Source organism: Triturus cristatus, chromosome 4_2 (assembly GCF_964204655.1).
Source record: "Triturus cristatus chromosome 4_2, aTriCri1.1, whole genome shotgun sequence".
Classification (NCBI taxonomy): domain Eukaryota; kingdom Metazoa; phylum Chordata; class Amphibia; order Caudata; family Salamandridae; genus Triturus; species Triturus cristatus.
The window spans coordinates 478,928,011-478,950,675 of NC_140586.1; positions in this window are offsets into that span (position 1 = coordinate 478,928,011).

The window sequence follows — 22,665 nt, forward strand, 5'->3', positions numbered from 1 at the left end:
CACTACCCAAACACCACTGCACTATCCTAAACCCTAAATCTACCCCCAGCACGAACCCTACACTACACAAACACCACTGCACTACCCTAAACCTTAAAACACTACCCCCAGCACGGCCCCTACACTACACAGACACACCACTGCACTACCCTAAACCCTACAACACTACCCCAGCACGACCCCCTACACTATCCAGACACCACTGCACTACCCAAAACACTACAACACTACCCCAGAACGACCCCCTATACTACCCAAACACCACTGTACTACCCTAAACCCTAAACCACTACCCCCAGCAGGACCCCCTACACTACTCATACACTACTGCACTACCCTAAACCCTAAATCTACCCCCAGCATGACCCCCTACACCACCCAAAGACCACTGCACTACCCTAAACCCTAAAACACTACCCCAACACAACCCCCTACACTACCCAAAAACCATTGCACTACCCTAAACCCTAAAACATGACCCCTATACTACACAAACACCACTGCACTACCCTAAACCCTAAAACACTACCCCCTACACTACACAAACACCACTTTACTACCCTAAACCCTAAAACACTACCCCCAGCACAACCCCCTACACTACACAAACACCACTGCACTACCTTAAACCCTTAAACACTACCCCCAGCAGGACCCCCTATACTACCCAAACACCACTGCACTACCCTAAACCCTAAATCTGCCCCAGCAAGACCCCCTACACTACCCAAAGGTCACTGCACTACCCTAAACCCTAAAACACTACCCCCAGCACGACCCCCTACACTACCCAATCACCACTGCACTACCCAAAACACAACCCCCAGCATGACCCCCTACACTACCAAAACACCACTGCACTACCCTAAAACATGACCCCCTACACTACACAAACACCACTGCACTACTCTAAACCCTAAACACTACCCTAAAACACAACCCTCTACACTATACAAACACCACTGCACTACCCTATACCCTAAAACACTAACCCCTACACTACCCAAACACCACTGCACTACCCTAAACCCTAAAACACAACCCCCAGCATGACCTCCTACACTACCCAAAAACCACTGTACTACCCTAAAACACAACTCCCTACACTACACAAACACCACTGCACTACCCTAAACCCTAAAACACTACTCCCAGCATGACCCCCTACACTACACAAACACCACTGCACTACCCTAAACCCTACATTACCCAAGCACAACCCCTACACTACACAAACACCACTGCACTACCCTAAACCCTAAAACACTATCCCCAGCACGACCCCCTACACTACCCAAACACCACTGCACTACCCTAAACCCTAAAATACGACACCCTACACTACACAAACACCACTGCACTACCCTAAACCCTAAAACACTACCCCAGCATGACCCCCTACACTACCCAGACACCACTGCACTACCCTAATCCCTAAAACACTACCCCCAGCACGACCTCCTACCCTACCCAAACACCACTGCAGTACCCTAAACCCTAAAACACTACCCACAGAATGACCCCCTACACTACCCAAACACCACTGCACTACCCTAAAACACGACCACTACACTACACAATCAGCACTGCACTACCCTAAACCCCAGTACGGCTCCTACACTTCACAAACACCACTGCACTAACGTAAACCATAAAACACTACCCCCAGCATGACCCTCTACACTATACAAACATCACTGCACTACCCTAAACCCTAAAATACTACCCCCAGCATGACCCCCTACACGACACAATCACCACTGCACTACCCTAAACCCTAAAACACTACTCCCAGCACGACCACCTACACTTCACAAACACCACTGCACTACCGTAAACCATAAAACACTACCCCCAGCATGACCCCTACACTATACAAACATCACTGCACTACACTAAACCCTAAAACACTACCCCAGCATAACCACCTACACTACCCAAACACCACTTCACTGCCCTAAAACACGACCCCTACACTACAAAATCACCACTGCACTACCCTAAACCCTAAAACACTACCCCCAGCACGACCACCTACACTACACAAACACCACTGCACTACCCTAAACCATAAAACACCCTTCCCAGCATGACCCCTATACCACACAAACACCACTGCAATACCCTAAACCCTATATCGACCCAAATCACGACCCCTACACTACACAAACACCACTGCACTACCCTAAACCCTAAAACACTATCCCCAGCACGACCCCCTACACTACCCAAACACCACTGTACTACCCAAAACCCTAAGACACGACCCCCTACACTACACACACACCACTGCACTACCCTAAACTCTAAAACGCTTCCCCAGCTTGACCCCCTACACTACCCAAACACCACTGCACTACCCTAAACCCTAAAACACTACCCCCAGCACGACCCCTACACCACCCAAACACCACTGCACTACCCTAAACACTAAACACTACCTCCAGCATGACCCCCTACACTACACAAACACCACTGCACTACCCTAAACCATAAATAACTACCCCAACACTACACAAACACCACTGCACTACCCAAAACCCTAAAACACTACCCCATCACAACCTTCTCCACTACACAAACACCACTGCACTACCCTAAACCCTGAAACACTAACCCTAGCATGACCCCCTACACTACCCAAACACCACTGTACTAACATAAACCCTAAACCACTACCCCCAGCAGGACCCCCAACACTACCCATACACTACTGCACTACCCTAAACCCTAAATCTCCCCTCAGCATGGGCCCCTACACTACCCAAAGACCACTGCACTACCCTAAACCCTAAAACACTACTCCAACACAACCCCCTACACTACCCAAACACCATTGCACTACCCTAAACCCTAAAACATGACCTCTACACTACACAAACACCACTGCACTACCCTAAACCCTAAAACACTACCCCCTACATTACACAAACACCACTTTACTACCCTAAACCCTAACACACTACCCCCAGCATGACCCCCTACACTACACAAACACCACTGCACTACCTTAAACCCTAGAACACTACCCCCAGCAGGACCCCCTATACTACACAAACACCACTGGATTACTCTAAACACTAAAACACTACCGCCAGCACAACCCCCTATACTACCCAAAAACCACTACACTACCAACACCTCCGGACTACCCTAAAACATGACTGCCTACACTACCCAAACACCACTGCACTACCCTAAACCCTAAAACACTACCCCCAGCACGACCCCCTACACTACCCAAACACCACTGCACTATCCTAAACCCTAAATCTACCCCCAGCACGAACCCTACACTACACAAACACCACTGCACTACCCTAAACCTTAAAACACTACCCCCAGCACGGCCCCTACACTACACAGACACACCACTGCACTACCCTAAACCCTACAACACTACCCCAGCACGACCCCCTACACTATCCAGACACCACTGCACTACCCAAAACACTACAACACTACCCCAGAACGACCCCCTATACTACCCAAACACCACTGTACTACCCTAAACCCTAAACCACTACCCCCAGCAGGACCCCCTACACTACTCATACACTACTGCACTACCCTAAACCCTAAATCTACCCCCAGCATGACCCCCTACACCACCCAAAGACCACTGCACTACCCTAAACCCTAAAACACTACCCCAACACAACCCCCTACACTACCCAAAAACCATTGCACTACCCTAAACCCTAAAACATGACCCCTATACTACACAAACACCACTGCACTACCCTAAACCCTAAAACACTACCCCCTACACTACACAAACACCACTTTACTACCCTAAACCCTAAAACACTACCCCCAGCACAACCCCCTACACTACACAAACACCACTGCACTACCTTAAACCCTTAAACACTACCCCCAGCAGGACCCCCTATACTACCCAAACACCACTGCACTACCCTAAACCCTAAATCTGCCCCAGCAAGACCCCCTACACTACCCAAAGGTCACTGCACTACCCTAAACCCTAAAACACTACCCCCAGCACGACCCCCTACACTACCCAATCACCACTGCACTACCCAAAACACAACCCCCAGCATGACCCCCTACACTACCAAAACACCACTGCACTACCCTAAAACATGACCCCCTACACTACACAAACACCACTGCACTACTCTAAACCCTAAACACTACCCTAAAACACAACCCTCTACACTATACAAACACCACTGCACTACCCTATACCCTAAAACACTAACCCCTACACTACCCAAACACCACTGCACTACCCTAAACCCTAAAACACAACCCCCAGCATGACCTCCTACACTACCCAAAAACCACTGTACTACCCTAAAACACAACTCCCTACACTACACAAACACCACTGCACTACCCTAAACCCTAAAACACTACTCCCAGCATGACCCCCTACACTACACAAACACCACTGCACTACCCTAAACCCTACATTACCCAAGCACAACCCCTACACTACACAAACACCACTGCACTACCCTAAACCCTAAAACACTATCCCCAGCACGACCCGCTACACTACCCAAACACCACTGCACTACCCTAAACCCTAAAATACGACACCCTACACTACACAAACACCACTGCACTACCCTAAACCCTAAAACACTACCCCAGCATGACCCCCTACACTACCCAGACACCACTGCACTACCCTAATCCCTAAAACACTACCCCCAGCACGACCTCCTACCCTACCCAAACACCACTGCAGTACCCTAAACCCTAAAACACTACCCACAGAATGACCCCCTACACTACCCAAACACCACTGCACTACCCTAAAACACGACCACTACACTACACAATCAGCACTGCACTACCCTAAACCCCAGTACGGCTCCTACACTTCACAAACACCACTGCACTAACGTAAACCATAAAACACTACCCCCAGCATGACCCTCTACACTATACAAACATCACTGCACTACCCTAAACCCTAAAATACTACCCCCAGCATGACCCCCTACACGACACAATCACCACTGCACTACCCTAAACCCTAAAACACTACTCCCAGCACGACCACCTACACTTCACAAACACCACTGCACTACCGTAAACCATAAAACACTACCCCCAGCATGACCCCTACACTATACAAACATCACTGCACTACACTAAACCCTAAAACACTACCCCAGCATAACCACCTACACTACCCAAACACCACTTCACTGCCCTAAAACACGACCCCTACACTACAAAATCACCACTGCACTACCCTAAACCCTAAAACACTACCCCCAGCACGACCACCTACACTACACAAACACCACTGCACTACCCTAAACCATAAAACACCCTTCCCAGCATGACCCCTATACCACACAAACACCACTGCAATACCCTAAACCCTATATCGACCCAAATCACGACCCCTACACTACACAAACACCACTGCACTACCCTAAACCCTAAAACACTATCCCCAGCACGACCCCCTACACTACCCAAACACCACTGTACTACCCAAAACCCTAAGACACGACCCCCTACACTACACACACACCACTGCACTACCCTAAACTCTAAAACGCTTCCCCAGCTTGACCCCCTACACTACCCAAACACCACTGCACTACCCTAAACCCTAAAACACTACCCCCAGCACGACCCCTACACCACCCAAACACCACTGCACTACCCTAAACACTAAACACTACCTCCAGCATGACCCCCTACACTACACAAACACCACTGCACTACCCTAAACCATAAATAACTACCCCAACACTACACAAACACCACTGCACTACCCAAAACCCTAAAACACTACCCCATCACAACCTTCTCCACTACACAAACACCACTGCACTACCCTAAACCCTGAAACACTAACCCTAGCATGACCCCCTACACTACCCAAACACCACTGCACTACCATAAACCCTAAACACTACCCCTAGCATGACCCCCGATACTAATCAAACATCCCTTAACTACCCTAAACCCTAAAACACTATGCCCAGCATGACCCCCTACACTACCCAAACATCACTGCACTACCCTAAACCATAAAACACTACCCCCTACACTACACAAACACCACTGCACTACCCTAAACCCTAAAACACTACCCCAGCACGGCCCCTACACTACACACACACCACTGCACTACTCTAAACCCTAAAACACTAACCCAGCACGACCCCCTACACTATCCAGACACCACTGCACTACCCAAAACACTACAACACTACCCCAGAACGACCCCCTACACTACCCAAACACCACTGTACTACCCTAAACCCTAAACCACTACCCCCAGCAGGACGCTCTACACTACTCATACACTACTGCACTACCCTAAACCCTAAATCTACCCCCAGCATGACCCCCTACACTACCCAAAGACCACTGCACTACCCTAAACCCTAAAACACTACCCCAACACAACCCCCTATACTACCCAAACACCATTTCACTACCCTAAACCCTAAAACATGACCCCTATACTACACAAACACCACTGCACTACACTAAACCCTAAAACACTACCCCCTACACTACACAAACACCACTTTACTACCCTAAACCCTAAAACACTACCCCCAGCACGACCCCCTACACTACACAAACACCACTGCACTACCTTAAACCCTAAAACACTACCCCCAGCAGGACCCCCTACACTACCCAAACACCACTGCACTACCCTAAACCCTAAAGCTGCCCCAGCATGACCCCTATACTACCCAAAGGTCACTGCACTACCCTAAACCCTAAAACACTACCCCCAGCATAATCCCCTACACTACTCAAACACCATTGCACTACCCTAAACCCCAAAACACGACTCTCTACAATACACAAAAACCACTGCACTACCCTAAACCCTTAAACACTACCCCTACACTACACAACCACCACTGCACTACCCTAAGCCCTAAAACACTACCCTTAAACACTACCCCCTACACTACACAACCACCACTGCACTACCCTAAGCCCTAAAACACTACCCGCAGAATGACCCCCTACACTACCCAAACACCACTGCACTACCCTAAAACACGACCACTACGCTACACAATCAGCACTGCACTACCCTAAACCCCAGTACGGCTCCTACACTTCACAAACACCACTGCACTAACGTAAACCATAAAACACTACCCCCAGCATGACCCTCTACACTATACAAACATCACTGCACTACCCTAAACCCTAAAATACTACCCCCAGCATGACCCCCTACACAACACAATCACCACTGCACTACCCTAAACCCTAAAACACTACTCCCAGCACGACCACCTACACTTCACAAACACCACTGCACTACCGTAAACCATAAAACACTACCCCCAGCATGACCTCTACACTATACAAACATCACTGCACTACACTAAACCCTAAAACACTACCCCAGCACAACTACCTACACTACCCAAACACCACTTCACTGCCCTAAAACACGACCCCTACACTACAAAATCACCACTGCACTACCCTAAACCCTAAAACACTACCCCCATCATGACCACCTTCACTACACAAACACCACTGCACTACCCTAAACCATAAAACACCCTTCCCAGCATGACCCCCTATACCACACAAACACCACTGCAATACCCTAAACCCTATATCGACCCAAATCACGACCCCTACACTACACAAACACCACTGCACTACCCTAAACCCTAAAACACTATCCCCAGCACGACCCCCTACACTACCCAAACACCACTGTACTACCCAAAACCCTAAGACACGACCCCCTACACTACACACACACCACTGCACTACCCTAAACTCTAAAACGCTTCCCCAGCTTGACCCCCTACACTACCCAAACACCACTGCACTACCCTAAACCCTAAAACACTACCCCCAGCACGACCCCTACACCACCCAAACACCACTGCACTACCCTAAACACTAAACACTACCTCCAGCATGACCCCCTACACTACACAAACACCACTGCACTACCCTAAACCATAAATAACTACCCCAACACTACACAAACACCACTGCACTACCCAAAACCCTAAAACACTACCCCATCACAACCTTCTCCACTACACAAACACCACTGCACTACCCTAAACCCTGAAACACTAACCCTAGCATGACCCCCTACACTACCCAAACACCACTGCACTACCATAAACCCTAAACACTACCCCTAGCATGACCCCCGATACTAATCAAACATCCCTTAACTACCCTAAACCCTAAAACACTATGCCCAGCATGACCCCCTACACTACCCAAACATCACTGCACTACCCTAAACCATAAAACACTACCCCCTACACTACACAAACACCACTGCACTACCCTAAACCCTAAAACACTACCCCAGCACGGCCCCTACACTACACACACACCACTGCACTACTCTAAACCCTAAAACACTAACCCAGCACGACCCCCTACACTATCCAGACACCACTGCACTACCCAAAACACTACAACACTACCCCAGAACGACCCCCTACACTACCCAAACACCACTGTACTACCCTAAACCCTAAACCACTACCCCCAGCAGGACGCTCTACACTACTCATACACTACTGCACTACCCTAAACCCTAAATCTACCCCCAGCATGACCCCCTACACTACCCAAAGACCACTGCACTACCCTAAACCCTAAAACACTACCCCAACACAACCCCCTATACTACCCAAACACCATTTCACTACCCTAAACCCTAAAACATGACCCCTATACTACACAAACACCACTGCACTACACTAAACCCTAAAACACTACCCCCTACACTACACAAACACCACTTTACTACCCTAAACCCTAAAACACTACCCCCAGCATGACCCCCTACACTACACAAACACCACTGCACTACCTTAAACCCTAAAACACTACCCCCAGCAGGACCCCCTACACTACCCAAACACCACTGCACTACCCTAAACCCTAAAGCTGCCCCAGCATGACCCCCTATACTACCCAAAGGTCACTGCACTACCCTAAACCCTAAAACACTACCCCCAGCATAATCCCCTACACTACTCAAACACCATTGCACTACCCTAAACCCCAAAACACGACTCTCTACAATACACAAAAACCACTGCACTACCCTAAACCCTTAAACACTACCCCTACACTACACATTCACCACTGCACTACCCTAAGCCCTAAAACACTACCCTTAAACACTACCCCCTACACTACACAACCACCACTGCACTACCCTAAGCCCTAAAACACTACCCACAGAATGACCCCCTACACTACCCAAACACCACTGCACTACCCTAAAACACGACCACTACGCTACACAATCAGCACTGCACTACCCTAAACCCCAGTACGGCTCCTACACTTCACAAACACCACTGCACTAACGTAAACCATAAAACACTACCCCCAGCATGACCCTCTACACTATACAAACATCACTGCACTACCCTAAACCCTAAAATACTACCCCCAGCATGACCCCCTACACGACACAATCACCACTGCACTACCCTAAACCCTAAAACACTACTCCCAGCACGACCACCTACACTTCACAAACACCACTGCACTACCGTAAACCATAAAACACTACCCCCAGCATGACCTCTACACTATACAAACATCACTGCACTACACTAAACCCTAAAACACTACCCCAGCACAACTACCTACACTACCCAAACACCACTTCACTGCCCTAAAACACGACCCCTACACTACAAAATCACCACTGCACTACCCTAAACCCTAAAACACTACCCCCATCATGACCACCTTCACTACACAAACACCACTGCACTACCCTAAACCATAAAACACCCTTCCCAGCATGACCCCCTATACCACACAAACACCACTGCAATACCCTAAACCCTATATCGACCCAAATCACGACCCCTACACTACACAAACACCACTGCACTACCCTAAACCCTAAAACACTATCCCCAGCACGACCCCCTACACTACCCAAACACCACTGTACTACCCAAAACCCTAAGACACGACCCCCTACACTACACACACACCACTGCACTACCCTAAACTCTAAAACGCTTCCCCAGCTTGACCCCCTACACTACCCAAACACCACTGCACTACCCTAAACCCTAAAACACTACCCCCAGCACGACCCCTACACCACCCAAACACCACTGCACTACCCTAAACACTAAACACTACCTCCAGCATGACCCCCTACACTACACAAACACCACTGCATTACCCTAAACCATAAATAACTACCCCAAAACTACACACACACCACTGCACTACCCAAAACCCTAAAACACTACCCCATCACAACCTTCTCCACTACACAAACACCACTGCACTACCCTAAACCCTGAAACACTAACCCTAGCATGACCCCCTACACTACCCAAACACCACTGCACTACCATAAACCATAAAACACTACCCCTTACACTACACAAACACCACTGCACTACCCTAAACCCTAAAACACTACCCCAGCACGGCCCCTACACTACACACACACCACTGCACTACTCTAAACCCTAAAACACTAACCCAGCACGACCCCCTACACTATCCAGACACCACTGTACTACCCAAAACACTACAACACTACCCCAGAACGACCCCCTACACTACCCAAACACCACTGTACTACCCTAAACCCTAAACTACTACCCCCAGCAGGACGCCCTACACTACTCATACACTACTGCACTACCCTAAACCCTAAATCTACCCCCAGCATGACCCCCTACACTAGCCAAAGTCCACTGCACTACCCTAAACCCTAAAACACTACCCCAACACAACCCCCTATACTACCCAAACACCATTTCACTACCCTAAACCCTAAAACATGACCCCTGTACTACACAAACACCACTGCACTACCTTAAACCCTAAAACACTACCCCCAGCTCGACCCCCTACACTACTCAAACACCACTGCACTACCTTAAACCCTAAAACACAACCCCCAGCAGGACCCCCTACACTACCCAAACACCACTGCACTACCCTAAACCCTAAAGCTGCCCCAGCATGACCCCTATACTACCCAAAGGTCACTGCACTACCCTAAACCCTAAAACTCTACCCCCAGCATAATCCCCTACACTACTCAAACACCATTGCACTACCCTAAACCCCAAAACACGACTCTCTACCATACACAAAAACCACTGCACTACCCTAAACCCTTAAACACTACCCCCTACACTACACAACCACCACTGCACTACCCTAAGCCCTAAAACACTACCCCCAGCACGACCCCCTACACTACACAAACACCACTGCACCACCCTAGACCCTAAAACACTACCCCAGCACGATCCCCTCCACTACCCAATCACCACTGCACTACCCAAAACACTACCCCAGCATGACCCCCTACACTACCAAAACACCACTGCACTACCCTAAAACATGACCCCCTACACTACACAAACACCACTGCACTACTCTAAACCCTAAAACACTACCCTAAAACACAACCCTCTACACTACACAAACACCACTGCACTACCCTACACCCTAAACTACTACCCCCTACACTACCCAAACACCACTGCACTACCCTAAACCCTAAAACACAACCCCCAGCATGACCTCCTACACTACCCAAACACCTCCGGACTACCCTAAAACACGACTCCCTACACTACACAAACACCACTACACTACCCTAAACCCTAAAACACTACCCCCAGCATGACCCCTACACTACCCAAACACCACTGCACTATCCTAAACCCTAAATCGACCCCCAGCAAAACCCCAACACTACCCAAACACCACTGCACTACCATAAACCATAAAACACTACCCCTTACACTACACAAACACCACTGCACTACCCTAAACCCTAAAACACTACCCCAGCACGGCCCCTACACTACACACACACCACTGCACTACCCTAAACCCTAAAACACTACCCCAGCACGACCCCCTACACTATCCAGACACCACTGCACTACCCAAAACACTACATCACTACCCCAGAACGACCCACTACACTACCCAAACACCACTGTACTACCATAAACCCTAAAATACGATACCCTACACTACACAAACACCACTGCACTATCCTAAACCCTAAAACACTACCCCAGCATGACCCCCTACACTACCCAGACACCACTGCACTACCCTAATCCCTAAAACACTACCCCCAGCACGACCTCCTACCCTACTGAAACACGACCGCAGTACCCTAAACCCTAAAACACTAGCACGGCTCCTACACTTCACAAACACCACTGCACTATCGTAAACCATAAAACACTACCCCCAGCATGACCCTTCTCACTATACAAACATCACTGCACTACCCTAAACCCTAAAACACTACCCCCAGCACAACCCCCTACACTACCCAAACACCACTGCACTACCCTAAAACACGACCACTACACGACACAATCACCACTGCACTACCCTAAACCCTAATACACTACTCCCAGCACGACCACCTACACTTCACAAACACCACTGCACTACCGTAAACCATAAAACACTACCCCCAGCATGACCCCTACACTATACAAACATCACTGCACTACCCTAAACCCTAAAACACTACCCCAGCACAACCACCTACACTACCCAAACACCACTGCACTGCCCTAAAATACGACCCCTACACTACACAATCACCACTGCACTACCCTAAACCCTAAAACACTACCCCCAGCACGACCACCTACACTACACAAACACCACTGCACTACCGTAAACCATAAAACACTACCGCCAGCATGACCCCCTATACTACACAAACACCACTGCAATACCCTAAACCCTACATCTACCCAAATCACGACCCCTACACTACACAAACACCACTGCACTACCCTAAACCCTAAAACACTATCCCCAGCACAACCCCCTACACTACCCAAACACCAATGTACTACCCTAAACCCTAAAACACGACCCCCTACACTACACACACACCACTGCACTACCCTAAACTCTAAAACACTTCTCAGCAAGACCCCCTAAACTACCCAAACACCATTGCACTACCCTAAACCCTAAAACACTACCCCCAGCATGACCCCCTACACTACCCAAACACCACTGCACTACCCTAAACACTAAACACTATGTCCAGCACGGCCCCCTACACTACACAAACACCACTGCACTACTCTAAACCCTAAATACCTACCCCAACACTACACAAACACCACTGCACTACCCAAAACACTACCCCAGCACGACCTTCTCCACTACACAAACACCACTGCACTACCCTAAACCCTGAAACACTAACCCTAGCATGACCCCCTACACTACCCAAACACCACTGCACTACCATAAACCCTAAAACACTACCCCTAGCATGACCCCCTATACTAACCAAACACCCCTGAACTACCCTAAACCCTAAAACACGACGCCCAGCATGACCCCCTACACTACCCAATCACCACTGCACTACCCTAAACCATAAAACACTACCCCCTACACTACACAAACACCACTGCACTATCCTAAACCCTAAAACACTACCCCCTACACTACCCAAACACCACTGCACTACCCTAAACCACAACCCCCAGCATGACCTCCTACACTACCCAAACACCTCTGCACTACCCTAAAACACGACTCCCTACACTACACAAACACCACTACACTACCCTACACCCTAAAACACTACCCCCAGCACGGCCCCTACACTACCCAAACACCACTGCACTATCCTAAACCCTAAATCTACCCCCAGCACAACCCCAACACTACACAAACACCACTGCACTACCCTAAATCCTAAAACACAACCCTCAGCACGGCCCCTATACTACACACACACACCTGCACTACCCTAAACCCTAAAGCACTAACCCAGCATGACCCCTACACTATCCAGACACCACTGCACTACCCAAAACACTACAACACTACCCCAGAACGACCCCCTACACTACCCAAAGACCACTGCACTACCCTAAACCCTAAAACACTACCCAAACACAACCCCCTACACTACCCAAACACCATTGCACTACCCTAAACCCTAAAACATGACCTCTACACTACACAAACACCACTGCACTACCCTAAACCCTAAAACACTACCCCCTACACTACACAAACACCACTTTACTACCCTAAACCCTAAAACACTACCCCCAGCACGACCCCTTACACGACACAAACACCACTGCACTACCTTAAACCCTAAAACACTACCCCCAGCAGGACCCCCTACACTACACAAACACCACTGGATTACTCTAAACCCTAAAACACTACCCCCAGCACAACCCCCTACACTACCCAAAAACCACTGCACTACCCTAAGCCCTAAAACACTACCCCCAGCATGCCCCCTACACTACCCAAACACCACTGTACTACCCTAAAACACAACTCCCTACACTACACAAACACCACTGCACTACCCTAAACCCTTAAAAACTACTCCCAGCATGACCCCCTACACTACACAAACACCACTGCACTACCCTAAACCCTACATCTACCCAAAGCACAACCCCTACACTACACAAACACCACTGCACTACCCTAAACCCTAAAACACTATCCCCAGCACGACCCCCTACACTACCCAAACACCACTGCACTACCCTAAACCCTAAAATACGACACCCTACACTACATAAACACCACTGCACTATCCTAAACCCTAAAACACTACCCCAGCATGACCCCCTACACTACCCAGACACCACTGCACTACCCTAATCCCTAAAACACTACCCCCAGCATGACCTCCTACCCTACCCAAACACCACCGCAGTACCCTAAACCCTAAAACACTACCCACAGAATGACCCCCTACACTACCCAAACACCACTGCACTACCCTAAAACACAACCACTACACTACACAATCAGCCCTCACTACCCTAAACCCCAGCATGGCTCCCACACTTCACAAACACCACTGCACTATCGTAAACCATAAAACACTACCCCCAGCATGACCCTCCACACTATACAAACATCACTGCACTACCCTAAACCCTAAAACACTACCCCAGCACAACCCCCTACACTACCCAAACACCACTGCACTACCCTAAAACACGACCAATACACGACACAATCACCACTGCACTACCCTAAACCCTAAAACACTACTCCCAGCACGACCACCTACACTTCACAAACACCACTGCACTACCGTAAACCATAAAACACTACCCCCAGCACAACCCCATACACTACCCAAACACCACTGCACTACCCTAAAACATGACCACTACACGACACAATCACCACTGCACTACCCTGAACCCTAAAACTCTACCCCCAGCACGACCACCTACACTACACAAACACCACTGCACTACCGTAAACCATAAAACACTACCCCCAGCATGACCCCCTATACTACACAAATACCACTGCAATACCCTAAACCCTACATCTACACAAATCACGACCCCTACACTACACAAACACCACTGCACTACCATAAACCCTAAAACACTATCCCCAGCACAACCCCCTACACTACCCAAACACCACTGCACTACCCTAAAACACGACCACTACACTACACAATCAGCACTGCACTACCCTAAACCCCAGTACGGCTCCTACACTTCACAAACACCACTGCACTAACGTAAACCATAAAACACTACCCCCAGCATGACCCTCTACACTATACAAACATCACTGCACTACCCTAAACCCTAAAATACTACCCCCAGCATGACCCCCTACACGACACAATCACCACTGCACTACCCTAAACCCTAAAACACTACTCCCAGCACGACCACCTACACTTCACAAACACCACTGCACTACCGTAAACCATAAAACACTACCCCCAGCATGACCCCTACACTATACAAACATCACTGCACTACACTAAACCCTAAAACACTACCCCAGCATAACCACCTACACTACCCAAACACCACTTCACTGCCCTAAAACACGACCCCTACACTACAAAATCACCACTGCACTACCCTAAACCCTAAAACACTACCCCCAGCACGACCACCTACACTACACAAACACCACTGCACTACCCTAAACCATAAAACACCCTTCCCAGCATGACCCCCTATACCACACAAACACCACTGCAATACCCTAAACCCTATATCGACCCAAATCACGACCCCTACACTACACAAACACCACTGCACTACCCTAAACCCTAAAACACTATCCCCAGCACGACCCCCTACACTACCCAAACACCACTGTACTACCCAAAACCCTAAGACACGACCCCCTACACTACACACACACCACTGCACTACCCTAAACTCTAAAACGCTTCCCCAGCTTGACCCCCTACACTACCCAAACACCACTGCACTACCCTAAACCCTAAAACACTACCCCCAGCACGACCCCTACACCACCCAAACACCACTGCACTACCCTAAACACTAAACACTACCTCCAGCATGACCCCCTACACTACACAAACACCACTGCACTACCCTAAACCATAAATAACTACCCCAACACTACACAAACACCACTGCACTACCCAAAACCCTAAAACACTACCCCATCACAACCTTCTCCACTACACAAACACCCCTGCACTACCCTAAACCCTGAAACACTAACCCTAGCATGACCCCCTACACTACCCAAACACCACTGCACTACCATAAACCCTAAACACTACCCCTAGCATGACCCCCGATACTAATCAAACATCCCTTAACTACCCTAAACCCTAAAACACTATGCCCAGCATGACCCCCTACACTACCCAAACATCACTGCACTACCCTAAACCATAAAACACTACCCCCTACACTACACAAACACCACTGCACTACCCTAAACCCTAAAACACTACCCCAGCACGGCCCCTACACTACACACACACCACTGCACTACTCTAAACCCTAAAACACTAACCCAGCACGACCCCCTACACTATCCAGACACCACTGCACTACCCAAAACACTACAACACTACCCCAGAACGACGCCCTACACTACCCAAACACCACTGTACTACCCTAAACCCTAAACCACTACCCCCAGCAGGACGCTCTACACTACTCATACACTACTGCACTACCCTAAACCCTAAATCTACCCCCAGCATGACCCCCTACACTACCCAAAGACCACTGCACTACCCTAAACCCTAAAACACTACCCCAACACAACCCCCTATACTACCCAAACACCATTTCACTACCCTAAACCCTAAAACATGACCCCTATACTACACAAACACCACTGCACTACCCTAAACCCTAAAACACTACCCCCTACACTACACAAACACCACTTTACTACCCTAAACCCTAAAACACTACCCCCAGCACGACCCCCTACACTACACATACACCACTGCACTACCTTAAACCCTACAACACTACCCCCAGCAGGACCCCCTACACTACCCAAACACCACTGCACTACCCTAAACCCTAAAGCTGCCCCAGCATGACCCCCTATACTACCCAAAGGTCACTGCACTACCCTAAACCCTAAAACATGACCCCTATACTACACAAACACCACTGCACTACCCTAAACTCTAAAACACTACCCCCTACACTACACGAACACCACTTTACTACACTAAACCCTAAAACACTACCCCCAGCACGACCCCCTACACTACACAAACACCACTGCACTACCTTAAACCCTAAAACACCACCCCCAGCAGGACCCCCTGCACTACCCAAACACCACTGCACTACCCTAAACCCTAAATCTGCCCCAGCATGACCCCCTACACTACCCAAAGGTAACTGCACTACCCTAAACCCTAAAACACTACCCCAGCACAATACCCTACACTACTCAAACACCATTGCACTACCCTAAACCCTAAAACACGACTCCCTACAATACACAAACACCACTGCACTACCCTAAACCCTTAAACACTACCCCTACACTACACAACCACCACTGCACTACCCTAAACCCTAAAACACTAACCCAGCACGACCCCCTACACTATCCAGACACCACTGCACTACCCAAAACACTACAACACTACCCCAGAACGACGCCCTACACTACCCAAACACCACTGTACTACCCTAAACCCTAAACCACTACCCCCAGCAGGACGCTCTACACTACTCATACACTACTGCACTACCCTAAACCCTAAATCTACCCCCAGCATGACCCCCTACACTACCCAAAGACCACTGCACTACCCTAAACCCTAAAACACTACCCCAACACAACCCCCTATACTACCCAAACACCATTTCACTACCCTAAACCCTAAAACATGACCCCTATACTACACAAACACCACTGCACTACCCTAAACCCTAAAACACTACCCCCTACACTACACAAACACCACTTTACTACCCTAAACCCTAAAACACTACCCCCAGCACGACCCCCTACACTACACATACACCACTGCACTACCTTAAACCCTACAACACTACCCCCAGCAGGACCCCCTACACTACCCAAACACCACTGCACTACCCTAAACCCTAAAGCTGCCCCAGCATGACCCCCTATACTACCCAAAGGTCACTGCACTACCCTAAACCCTAAAACACTACCCCCAGCATAATCCCCTACTCTACTCAAACACCATTGCACTACCCTAAACCCCAAAACACGACTCTCTACAATACACAAAAACCACTGCACTACCCTAAACCCTTAAACACTACCCCTACACTACACAACCACCACTGCACTACCCTAAGCCCTAAAACACTACCCTTAAACACTACCCCCTACACTACACAACCACCACTGCACTACCCTAAGCCCTAAAACACTACCCACAGAATGACCCCCTACACTACCCAAACACCACTGCACTACCCTAAAACACGACCACTACGCTACACAATCAGCACTGCACTACCCTAAACCCCAGTACGGCTCCTACACTTCACAAACACCACTGCACTAACGTAAACCATAAAACACTACCCCCAGCATGACCCTCTACACTATACAAACATCACTGCACTACCCTAAACCCTAAAATACTACCCCCAGCATGACCCCCTACACGACACAATCACCACTGCACTACCCTAAAACACTACTCCCAGCACGACCACCTACACTTCACAAACACCACTGCACTACCGTAAACCATAAAACACTACCCCCAGCATGACCCCTACACTATACAAACATCACTGCACTACACTAAACCCTAAAACACTACCCCAGCACAACTACCTACACTACCCAAACACCACTTCACTGCCCTAAAACACGACCCCTACACTACAAAATCACCACTGCACTACCCTAAACCCTAAAACACTACCCCCATCACGACCACCTTCACTACACAAACACCACTGCACTACCCTAAACCATAAAACACCCTTCCCAGCATGACCCCCTATACCACACAAACACCACTGCAATACCCTAAACCCTATATCGACCCAAATCACGACCCCTACACTACACAAACACCACTGCACTACCCTAAACCCTAAAACACTATCCCCAGCACGACCCCCTACACTACCCAAACACCACTGTACTACCCAAAACCCTAAGACACAACCCCCTACACTACACACACACCACTGCACTACCCTAAACTCTAAAACGCTTCCCCAGCTTGACCCCCTACACTACCCAAACACCACTGCACTACCCTAAACCCTAAAACACTACCCCCAGCACGACCCCTACACCACCCAAACACCACTGCACTACCCTAAACACTAAACACTACCTCCAGCATGACCCCCTACACTACACAAACACCACTGCATTACCCTAAACCATAAATAACTACCCCAAAACTACACACACACCACTGCACTACCCAAAACCCTAAAACACTACCCCATCACAACCTTCTCCACTACACAAACACCACTGCACTACCCTAAACCCTGAAACACTAACCCTAGCATGACCCCCTACACTACCCAAACACCACTGCACTACCATAAACCATAAAACACTACCCCCTACACTACACAAACACCACTGCACTACCCTAAACCCTAAAACACTACCCCAGCACGGCCCCTACACTACGCACACACCACTGCACTACTCTAAACCCTAAAACACTAACCCAGCACGACCCCCTACACTATCCAGACACCACTGCACTACCCAAAACACTACAACACTACCCCAGAACGACCCCCTACACTACCCAAACACCACTGTACTACCCTAAACCCTAAACTACTACCCCCAGCAGGACGCCCTACACTACTCATACACTACTGCACTACCCTAAACCCTAAATCTACCCCCAGCATGACCCCCTACACTACCCAAAGTCCACTGCACTACCCTAAACCCTAAAACACTACCCCAACACAACCCCCTATACTACCCAAACACCATTTCACTACCCTAAACCCTAAAACATGACCCCTATACTACACAAACACCACTGCACTACCTTAAACCCTAAAACAATACCCCCAGCACGACCCCCTACACTACACAAACACCACTGCACTACCTTAAACCCTAAAACACTACCCCCAGCAGGACCCCCTACACTACCCAAACACCACTGCACTACCCTAAACCCTAAATCTGTCCCAGCATGACCCCTATACTACCCAAAGGTCACTGCACTACCCTAAACCCTAAAACACTACCCCCAGCATAATCCCCTACACTACTCAAACACCATTGCACTACCCTAAACCCCAAAACACGACTCTCTACCATACACAAAAACCACTGCACTACCCTAAACCCTTAAACACTACCCCCTACACTACACAACCACCACTGCACTACCCTAAGCCCTAAAACACTACCCCCAGCACGACCCCCTACACTACACAAACACCACTGCACCACCCTAGACCCTAAAACACTACCCCAGCACGATCCCCTCCACTACCAAATCACCACTGCACTACCCAAAACACTACCCCAGCATGACCCCCTACACTACCAAAACACCACTGCACTACCCTAAAACATGACCCCCTACACTACACAAACACCACTGCACTACTCTAAACCCTAAAACACTACCCTAAAACACAACCCTCTACACTACACAAACACCACTGCACTACCCTACACCCTAAACTACTACCCCCTACACTACCCAAACACAACTGCACTACCCTAAACCCTAAAACCCAACCCCCAGCATGACCCCTACACTACCCAAACACCACTGCACTATCCTAAACCCTAAATCGACCCCCAGCAAAACCCCAACACTACACAAACACCACTGCACTACCCTAAATCCTAAAACACTACCCTCAGCACGGCCCCTACACTACACACATACACCTGCACTACCCTAAACCCTAAAACACTACCCCAGCACGACCCCCTACACTATCCTGACACCACTGCACTACCCAAAACACTACATCACTACCCCAGAACGACCCACTACACTACCCAAACACCACTGTACTACCATAAACCCTAAAATACAACACCCTACACTACACAAACACCACTGCACTATCCTAAACCCTAAAACACTACCCCAGCATGACCCCCTACACTACCCAGACACCACTGCACTACCCTAATCCCTAAAACACTACCCCCAGCACGACCTCCTACCCTACTCAAACACGACCGCAGTACCCTAAACCCTAAAACACTACCCACAGAATGACCCCCTACACTACCCAAACACCACTGCACTACCCTAAAACACAACCACTATATTACACAATCAGCACTGCACTACCCTAAACCCCAGCACGGCTCCTACACTTCACAAACACCACTGCACTATCGTAAACCATAAAACACTACCCCCAGCATGACCCTTCTCACTATACAAACATCACTGCACTACCCTAAACCCTAAAACACTACCCCCAGCACAACCCCCTACACTACCCAAACACCACTGCAATACCCTAAAACACGACCACTACACGACACAATCACCACTGCACTACCCTAAACCCTAATACACTACTCCCAGCACGACCACCTACACTTCACAAACACCACTGCACTACCGTAAACCATAAAACACTACCCCCAGCATGACCCCTACACTATACAAACATCACTGCACTACCCTAAACCCTAAAACACTACCCCAGCACAACCACCTACACTACCCAAACACCACTGCACTGCCCTAAAATACGACCCCTACACTACACAATCACCACTGCACTACCCTAAACCCTAAAACACTACCCCCAGCACGACCACCTACACTACCCAAACACCACTGCACTACCGTAAACCATAAAACACTACCGCCAGCATGACCCCCTATACTACACAAACACCACTGCAATAACCTAAACCCTACATCTACCCAAATCACGACCCCTACACTACACAAACACCACTGCACTACCCTAAACGCTAAAACACTATCCCCAGCACAACCCCCTACACTACCCAAACACCAATGTACTACCCTAAACCCTAAAACACGACCCCCTACACTACACACACACCACTGCACTACCCTAAACTCTAAAACGCTTCTCAGCAAGACCCCCTAAACTACCCAAACACCATTGCACTACCCTAAACCCTAAAACACTACCCCCAGCATGACCCCCTACACTACCCAAACACCACTGCACTACCCTAAACACTAAACACTATGTCCAGCACGGCCCCCTACACTACACAAACACCACTGCACTACTCTAAACCCTAAATAACTACCCCAACACTACACAAACACCACTGCACTACCCAAAACCCTAAAACACTACCCCAGCACGACCTTCTCCACTACACAAACACCACTGCACTACCCTAAACCCTGAAACACTAACCCTAGCA